Source organism: Dipteris shenzhenensis, chromosome 5, assembly GCF_047967505.1.
Source record: "Dipteris shenzhenensis isolate YYH24624 ecotype China chromosome 5, Dip_SZ_1.0, whole genome shotgun sequence".
Lineage (NCBI taxonomy): Eukaryota > Viridiplantae > Streptophyta > Polypodiopsida > Gleicheniales > Dipteridaceae > Dipteris > Dipteris shenzhenensis.
The window spans coordinates 47263605-47272094 of NC_141600.1; the positions used below are offsets into that span (position 1 = coordinate 47263605).

Consider the following 8490-nt stretch of genomic DNA (forward strand, 5'->3'; position numbering starts at 1 on the left):
TCATCCTCTCACAAGGTTGTGTAAGCATGGGATCGTTTGAAGATGCAGCATCAAGTGAGCATGAGTAAGTACAAGCCTTGCAAAAGAAACCAAGTAACAAAGCAAGTATGCAAACCCAATACTTGTATTATGAAAGTGATTCGCTCAGAGCCTATTACAACAGTCGTACTTGCAAGAGTGCTTGTGTAACAAGATGGCACAGTGACTCATAGACTCGCCTACTCTCAAGGCACAACTATCACTTGGAGCAACCCAGCTTGACCCTGTCTAGGACTGCTCTACTCAGAAAAAGACACTAAATGGAACACATTCTACTTTCGGTTCGCTACTTAAGTGACTCAGACTAGTCGATTCTAGGAATTGCCTTTCGTACTTGGTTGAGGGACTTCTCAAAACCACTATTTGCAAAGTGGCTTGCTTGCCTAGCTACCACTAGCCCATCCTTATCCTTCATAATTATGCCGCTTGGTCCATCAATGGATGATACCTAGTTAGTTGTACTTGGTTACTAGGACTTGGGTTGGCCAAGATTGACAAGAGGACAACATTTCACCTCAACTTTACATCTATGTCCTCACGATTCCGAGCTAACATGAACAAGTCATTTCTCAAAACTAAGTTGCAAGATGGACTATTTTTTACGACAAGGCTTTGTAGAGGTTTTTTAGTGCTTAGGTGCTAGACCTTGGCATCGAAGAGAATAGGAGGTGGGTAAGGTGGTATAGTGGAAGTACCACATGCCTCGGTGGGATCTAGTAAGACAAAACACTAGATATGATATTGGTGCTCACAACCACTATCATCGGTAGCCAAGGATAGAGAGCACTAATGTCAGCTGGCTCTCTATTAGGGTGCAAATGCCAAATCTCTTCCCATTGCTTGGCCACTGGGTCTACATCTAGGTCTATGATGCCCAACTATGCAAATCTATATCTGTAGATTTTCAATTGCATTTGGGACTCGGTCCACTTAGAAATTAGACTTTTATATATGTATAGTAGATGGTACCACATATTTTTAGCCTCAATGATGGAGATACTTAGTAATTGCTCGAGCTGATGTAGAAGTTGAGTATAATAAATAGGGAGGGTATCCATCGTTGGCTTGGGGAGTCCTCGTACCTTTTTCAGCATGACTTATCACTCAACTGAAAAGGAATCTCATCGATGCTTGGCCTTCTCCTTAACTCGAGTTCCTTAACCACCAAATCAAACTCATGACATGCATGATCATAAAGAGAAACTTCAGCTTGTCGGTCACCCAATAGTTGTGCTTGTGCAATGGAAGATAGAATTGCAAGGGGGAGGATCCAGAGCTACCTACCTTATCAGGGATGTGTCCCATGCATGGTAAGTCCTTTGAAAGTTTCTCTTATTGAGAAAAGATTGCATGATATCAGTTAGGATTGGGAGAGTTGTGTGTAAACTTTCTTAAGCCACAAGGATTGTCTCAGCCACCGGCTGGAAGAAGTCATGGGATTGGAGTGGGATTGTCTCAGCCAACGGAAGAAGGCATGGGGGTTGTGTGCATGACTACATCAGCCCGAGACCTTGGGAGGGAAGAACCTAGAAAAAGAAGTGGAGCGAGGCTCAAAGTATGGAAGTAAGATGGACATTTTCGTTTGAGTTGTGCCCTTCCACATGCTTGGCACCGCCTCCGTAGTAGGCTTTGTCTTCAAGATAGTTGTTATGGCCAACAGGCTTGGAGAGAGGTTATGAGGGTGATGTGGACATCTTTATCATCTAGGCCCCTTCATCGAGCAAACTTAGGAGGCATTTTTCATAATAGAGCCTGGATCTACTCCAAGGTGGCCACTTGCACTCAAAGAGATACTGAATCAATTGTTGTTGCACCTGATCTTTAGTTTGTGATTTTGTGATCTCAACATTTGAACACTCAATTTAGGGTAGCTTGGGCCTCTTGGAACAAACTGGTCAAGGCTTGGTCATCCTCCTATAGCATTAGGAAAAAAGGGAACTCATTTTGGGGCCTTTTGGCCAAAATGAAAAATAGCTCTAAACCGATGGCCATAGAGCCAATGTAACATGGGAAAACCATAAAAAATTTGAGTTGTATCTGGATTGTCAAAGTAACAAAGAATATTTTATTATTGTACAACTATTTAAAAAATAAAAATTTTGGTCAAGCTACTGACACGATTCTACTACCTGACAATGTCCCATTCAAAATACATCATTATCTGAACTGTGCTTTTCCCCCAAACTACTCTCCCTTCCCAAATTACTCTTCCCGCTTTCTCTGTCTCTCTCCCTCTCCCTCTCCCTCTCCCTCTCCCTCTCCCTCCCTCTATCTCTCTCACTCCCTCTCTCTCTCTCTTGGTTTCCTCCTAGTATATATTCCTTCAACCTGTGGACTGGGTTTCTTTCCGTGAGTTTTGGGTGGCGACGGCAAACTAGGAGTCGAAGTACCTCTAGGACCAATGTACAAAAGTGAGCCCTTATCTTTGTCAATCTCTCTCTTTGAATCTAATCTGTGCTTGTGCAAAACTGCGTTTTTATCAAAATGATGCATACTAGAATATAACTTTTGCAAGTTTTTCATGGGCATGGCAAACCATTAATAGGACCTCGCTCTTTGAGAAGCTTTGTTAATCAAAATATCAAGGAGCAAGGTACAACAATGAGCTCTTTGTTTTTTCAATCTCTCTTTTTTGAGATTTAAGATGTGAAAGTGTTAAGTTGGATAATATTCTTTCAGTTTTTGGTGAACAAGAGTGTATTTATAAAGAAGCTGCAGAATGGAATGTAACTTTTGAAAGTTTTCCATGGTCTTAGTTTTTCAGGAAGTGTTGTTGATCATAATATTGAAGCGCAAGGTACAATAACGATATCATTGCTTTGTCAATCTCTCTCATTGATAATATTCTTAAGTTTTGAATAAGAAGATCATGGTTATTCGAGCCTAGAGTCTAATGCATGCTCTGTGATATGTCCATTGAGTTTCAGGTGTTCGAGTAAAAGTTTGGATACTAGTCTCAATGGCATGCATCGATAATCATAACCCTTCTTGTGCCAAACGTCGTGTTGATCAGATTGTCGAGGACGAAGCTACAAACATAAGCTCCCTCACTCATCGACCTCTTTCCTCTATATCTTCTATCGATGTAGCCAACAAGGTTACATAGGATGGCTCCTGGCAAAGACTAACTATATCAAAAGGAAGTTGGGTGCTCATGCAACCAAATAGAAGGAAGAAGCCACATTCAAGTTATCTCTTTTTCCATCTTGGAAGGGTAGGGTGAGAGGTTTTAGAACCAAGGAGGGGATGAAATCAATAAAGGAAATATTGGTTCAACATGTGTACATGCATAGAGAGCTTGTGTTGTGAGAGAATTATCCAACTTATCTTCCACAACACAGGACAAATTGTAAGTGACTTCATTGAAATTTTTTATTTCATAATCAGATAATTTCCTGAACCTCAATGTCTTTATTTTGATTTTAAGATATATATCCTTCATCTTATGGGCAGTGGTAGCCTACTACTGAATGCATTTTAGGATTCATCGATGTGTTACATGGGTCCATAGTAGAGTTGCAATATCAAGGTATATCAGCAGCACAGTTAGCTCAGTCAAGAGTCTTTTTCTATGATCATTTTTACCAACTATTGGATAAAGCCAACACCCATGGTGTGTTGAAGAAACTAGCTCTTCCACCATGGAATACCATTGATTGGCCAATTCCTCATGGTGTTGTAACAGAGTCATATAGAGCCAGGTTGTTTTCAGAAGTACAATGATCCTTACGGTCAGGGATTGCTAGTAGAATCAACAAAATAGCTATTTGCATGCCAAAAGTAGTCTTTGTAGATCTATTCAATAAATTTTCTATTAAGATTTGCAAGACGATGCTCTCTTTCTCTGCAAATGGTGTTGAAAGAATTCCTGAGTTCTTGGATTATGGTTGGGACATGATAACATCCAACCAAGTATACTGTGAGGTTGTGCACAACTCCATTAAACTAAAGTACATGATTGCCACTCAAAATTCCATATTAACATTTTACTATAAATGCAGTAGAATGATTGGGAACCAATTGGTTCCAATGGATCAAGATTTAAACTCTCTTGGTCCTAAGAATGAAGCATTGGATATCACCATTAATCAAAATGGCAATTTATTGGGAATTATATCACTCAGACAATGCTGCACACTCACTCAATTATGCCAGGATATTCAAGTGGAGATAGAGAGTAGTGTTGCAAAAAGATTCTCATTCATTCTGAATAAAAAGAAGGTAAACAAAGAGTTGAGTGGACTCAATGTTTTTTATTTATTCTTGAATGAATCATTGATTTACACTACATGTTGACAGGTATTAGAGCAAAGGGAATGGAGAATTCTATGTAGAGATATCCCAAATGGAATTATTGATATAATTCAAAATTCGTGATTATAGGTACGAAATGATTATTTTCATAGTATACAATTGTGAGGCGACGGATAAACATTATACATTATATTGTTAAACAGACTGATGATTCTCATACAATCAGTGCCATTGACGTGATGGTGGATGCTATGACTCAAAGACAATTAGTGCCGTTCAAGCGATAGTGGACTATCCTATGAAGAAGGTTGACCAAGGAGCTTCTGTTGTGCTTTTTCCTCATACACCAAAATGGAATTATTGATATAATTCAAAATTCGTGATTATAGGTACGAAATGATTATTTTCATAGTATACAATTGTGAGGCGACGGATAAACATTATACATTATATTGTTAAACAGACTGATGATTCTCATACAATCAGTGCCATTGACGTGATGGTGGATGCTATGACTCAAAGACAATTAGTGCCGTTCAAGCGATAGTGGACTATCCTATGAAGAAGGTTGACCAAGGAGCAGACAGACAAGAGGTAATACAAGAAGTCCTATAGCAATGCAACACTGCGGCTCCGACACCACAGCTCGTAGTCAAGGTCCAACTATCAAAGGAGCCTCATCCTACTCTGGAGTGAGGTCTTCCATCACTTTTGAGCTCTGTCCCTCGTCTAATTTCTTACAGCTTTCCTCCTTGGTGCTTTTCTCTTGTGTGGTAACGAGGATGCATATTTAAGGAAATCGACAATCATCCTAGCTCTGAAGTTTAACACAAATTGATCATCATAGCTTTGTTCTATCGTCTATAGAAATGCAAACAAGACTTTAGTTTCAAGTTTTGTGTTATATTACGTTATGTATAAATTTTAAATGTGTCAATAATGTACTTGCCTCCACTGTATCTCCTGATAAAAAAGCCTCCAAAATATACTTGTTGTGTCTGTGAACCATCCAGTCACTTGTAAGCATAAAATTATTCTAATTAATTTTTAAAAAGTACTGAGAGGGCAAAGGATTTTATGTCTTACGTCCAAATGCAGTGGTTCAATTGCTCCCAACTTAAGTGATTTTTTTTTACAGAAATCGGTTGCAAAAGATAGTCTCTTCAGACCACTGCAAGTTGCACCACCCAGTGTAAACAACTTTCTACAAAATAAGTACTTTGTTATTTTAAAAAATTATGATACTTATTTTATGCATTCAAAAATTCAAACAGAAGCATCCTTTTGATGGCAAATGGATACAAGCTAAGCTCTAATGTTGATTTCATTTGACAAATACAGTAAATATTAGCATTTGTGGGTTGAAAATAACAATCTAGCTCCTTATGCAATGTACTTACTAATCACTTACTCTGAATGGTAAGGGATGATAATTAGGTTCACTGGTTCAAAATTGCAATCTGTGAACCACTTTGCAAGCTGGATAGTTGGGCCCACAATATGAACCATACCTTGAATTTCCTCATGTAACTTTTTTTTAAGTAAGCTGCAAATAACAGAGGAATTCAAAATAGTGTTCAACATAAGTGGTGGTCTAAATCGATATATAAAAAGAAAAACCTACGTGAGTCCTGCAAGGACAGCTGTATCGGTAACTTGTCCTACTCTGTTTGTGATTGCTTTGAGACAATCTTCTATTAGGATAAACTCTTTGATTGATGCTGCATCTGCAAAACTTATCCTAACAGTAGGTCCCAATGTATGTAGACACTCGAGAACATGTAGCTCTAGCTTTGCAGTATCTAGATTAGTGGACGAGGTACGAAGACACGATTTCCTTATATTTATTCCTCTGCACCTCCTCGAAGGCTATTTTTACTCTTGTTTTTATTCCATGAGTCACTTGGGTGACTTCCTCTATAGCCACCTCATCTTGTTTTGGCATTCGAGCATTTGGTATAAGCAAAATGTCTCTCATCTTCATGTCTGTCATATATGTTGCCTTAATGAGTTTGTTGTATCTCCATCTCACCATCTTTAAAGTGGTGATATCTTTTACCATGATTGTCACCCTATGGCTGTGGGCTGTAAGAAGAAATGTATCCTGGAAAAACTCTATGAAAAAGTCCTCGGCAGCTACCTAAAATGCCCAAATAGCTATTCTTTGCCACTGGTATCCAAGGCCTATAAAGTTCATATCATCACAAACTTCCCTAAGAAGCCTTTGAAAAGGAGCCTTGGGAATGCATTGTCCCATGGATTTTTGGGCCCTTTTTATCTCCATTAAAGTATTGACCTTCTGTGTAAATCTTCTCTTTTTTGCTTGTTGGAGAAGATGCATTGGCTTCCCTTTTCTTGGATGTGAATCCCGTCCTTTAGATGTTGCCAATTTTGCTATCAGGGGACCCCTATCCATCTTCCTGGGCAGTAGCCTTCGTCCTTGCCATTTTATGCTAAACTGCACCTAAGATCATAAAACATAAGTCCTAAGTGAGAGGTTGTTGTGGTTTAACCATTTCCAATTGAGAGCCTTCTTCTGCTAATAAACCAACTCCCATAATCCATAAGATCATGCAAGGTTTTATCCTACTAATAAACCAACTCCCATAATCCGTAAATCCTTCCACAACCTCACGGCTGTCAAAATAATTCATCAAGAACTAAGATTCAAAAAAGACTAGAACTAAGACCCTCTAGTAAAAGAACTAAGATTCAAAAAATAATTCAACAAGAACTAAGACCCTCTAGTAAAAGTCAATTTACGTAACGAGCTACGCTGCCAAAGATTTCCCAATGGCACTATTTTCAGATTACCAGGCATTCCATGGGGTTTTAATATTTCATTGGAGGATAAATGGGAATGGGTCATTGAGAGATTTAGCAATATGCTGGATAGATGGAGAGGGTTCCAAGCAAACCATGCTAGCTAAAAAAGGTCTTGAATCATTGTGTATATCCTATAGCCATTTTCTATTTGTCATGTTAACACCCCTCCAAGATTGGTCTTGACAATTTCCTTAACAAGTGTGGATCTTTCCTCTAAGGAGGCACAAGAATGTTAGAACCATTGAGTACTGATTTGTATTGCCCTCATTTGGGCTACCAAATGTCAAGTATCAGCTAATAAAACACCTACACAACATATATAAGAGACAAACATGGAGCGAATTGGATGGAGCATAAGGTGACACACAATGCAATTACAAGAGCACTTGGGTTTCCACTAATGGCCGAAAATTTCAAAAGGACCAAAAATTTGAAAAAGGATATAGGTGAGCTAATCAATGAGGAGATTTACAAAAAGAAGCACAAGAATGGAATTTATTTCCATGAGATAACTAGGCCAGAGCATCAAGCCAAGAATATGTCTTCCTTTGATCTTGCAAATGAGGCACCATGGCCACCCGACCTAGATAGCATGTTTCATGCTAGAGAGCTCCTGAACAAGTCGGTCTCTAACTGATGATCATCATGGAAAGATCCATAACCCATGGATTGGCACATATTGATGGATGCTTAATTCAACATGGTAGCCAAGGCCACAATGAAACCTAAAGAGTTAATAGGAGAATCAAGCCAGCCTACAATTCAAAAGAATAGACCTATGCCAACATCAATGGATACAAGGCAATCAGAAGAGGAAAGAAAGGCTAAGACACAGATCAGGAAGCACTTGACACCACAGAAGCAAGAGAGAAGCAAGAAGAAAAAGAGATGAAGAAAGGCATACAAAGAAAGATGCCGAGGCCAAAACAGCAGAGGGTAGAACATATTGCCATGAGCAGATAGACAAAGCAAATCAAGAGGCCATTGCAAGATCAAGGAACTGGACAAAAGCTGCAGCTGCACAAGATCAACAACAAGTGAGTTTATCATCTCTGTCAGTTCTCTCTCTCTCTCTCTCTCTCTCTCTCTCTCTCTCTCTCTCTCTCTCTCTCTCTCTCTCAATTATCCCTCTCTAATTTATCTATCAGTTCTCCCCCCCTCTCTCTCTCTCTCTAATGTCTCTGTCAGTTCTCCCCCCCCCCTCTCTCTCTCTCTCTCTCTCTCTCTCTCTTTACACACCACTGTATAGTGTACAAATGAAAGTGATATTGAGGTTTGGTAATTTCCCAACCCTCAATATCGCTTTCATTTGTGCATCTCTCTCTCTCTCTCTTTCTCATACATTTATCTACTCTCTCCATTCTCTTTACT

The 8490-nt window shown here is 39.2% G+C and overlaps 1 pseudogene; it reads left to right on the forward strand.

The window, feature by feature from the left end:
* The first annotated feature begins 2998 nt into the window (after positions 1-2998).
* On the forward strand, positions 2999-4416 carry LOC147902104 (uncharacterized; annotated as a pseudogene).
* Positions 4417-8490: the final 4074 nt, after the last annotated feature.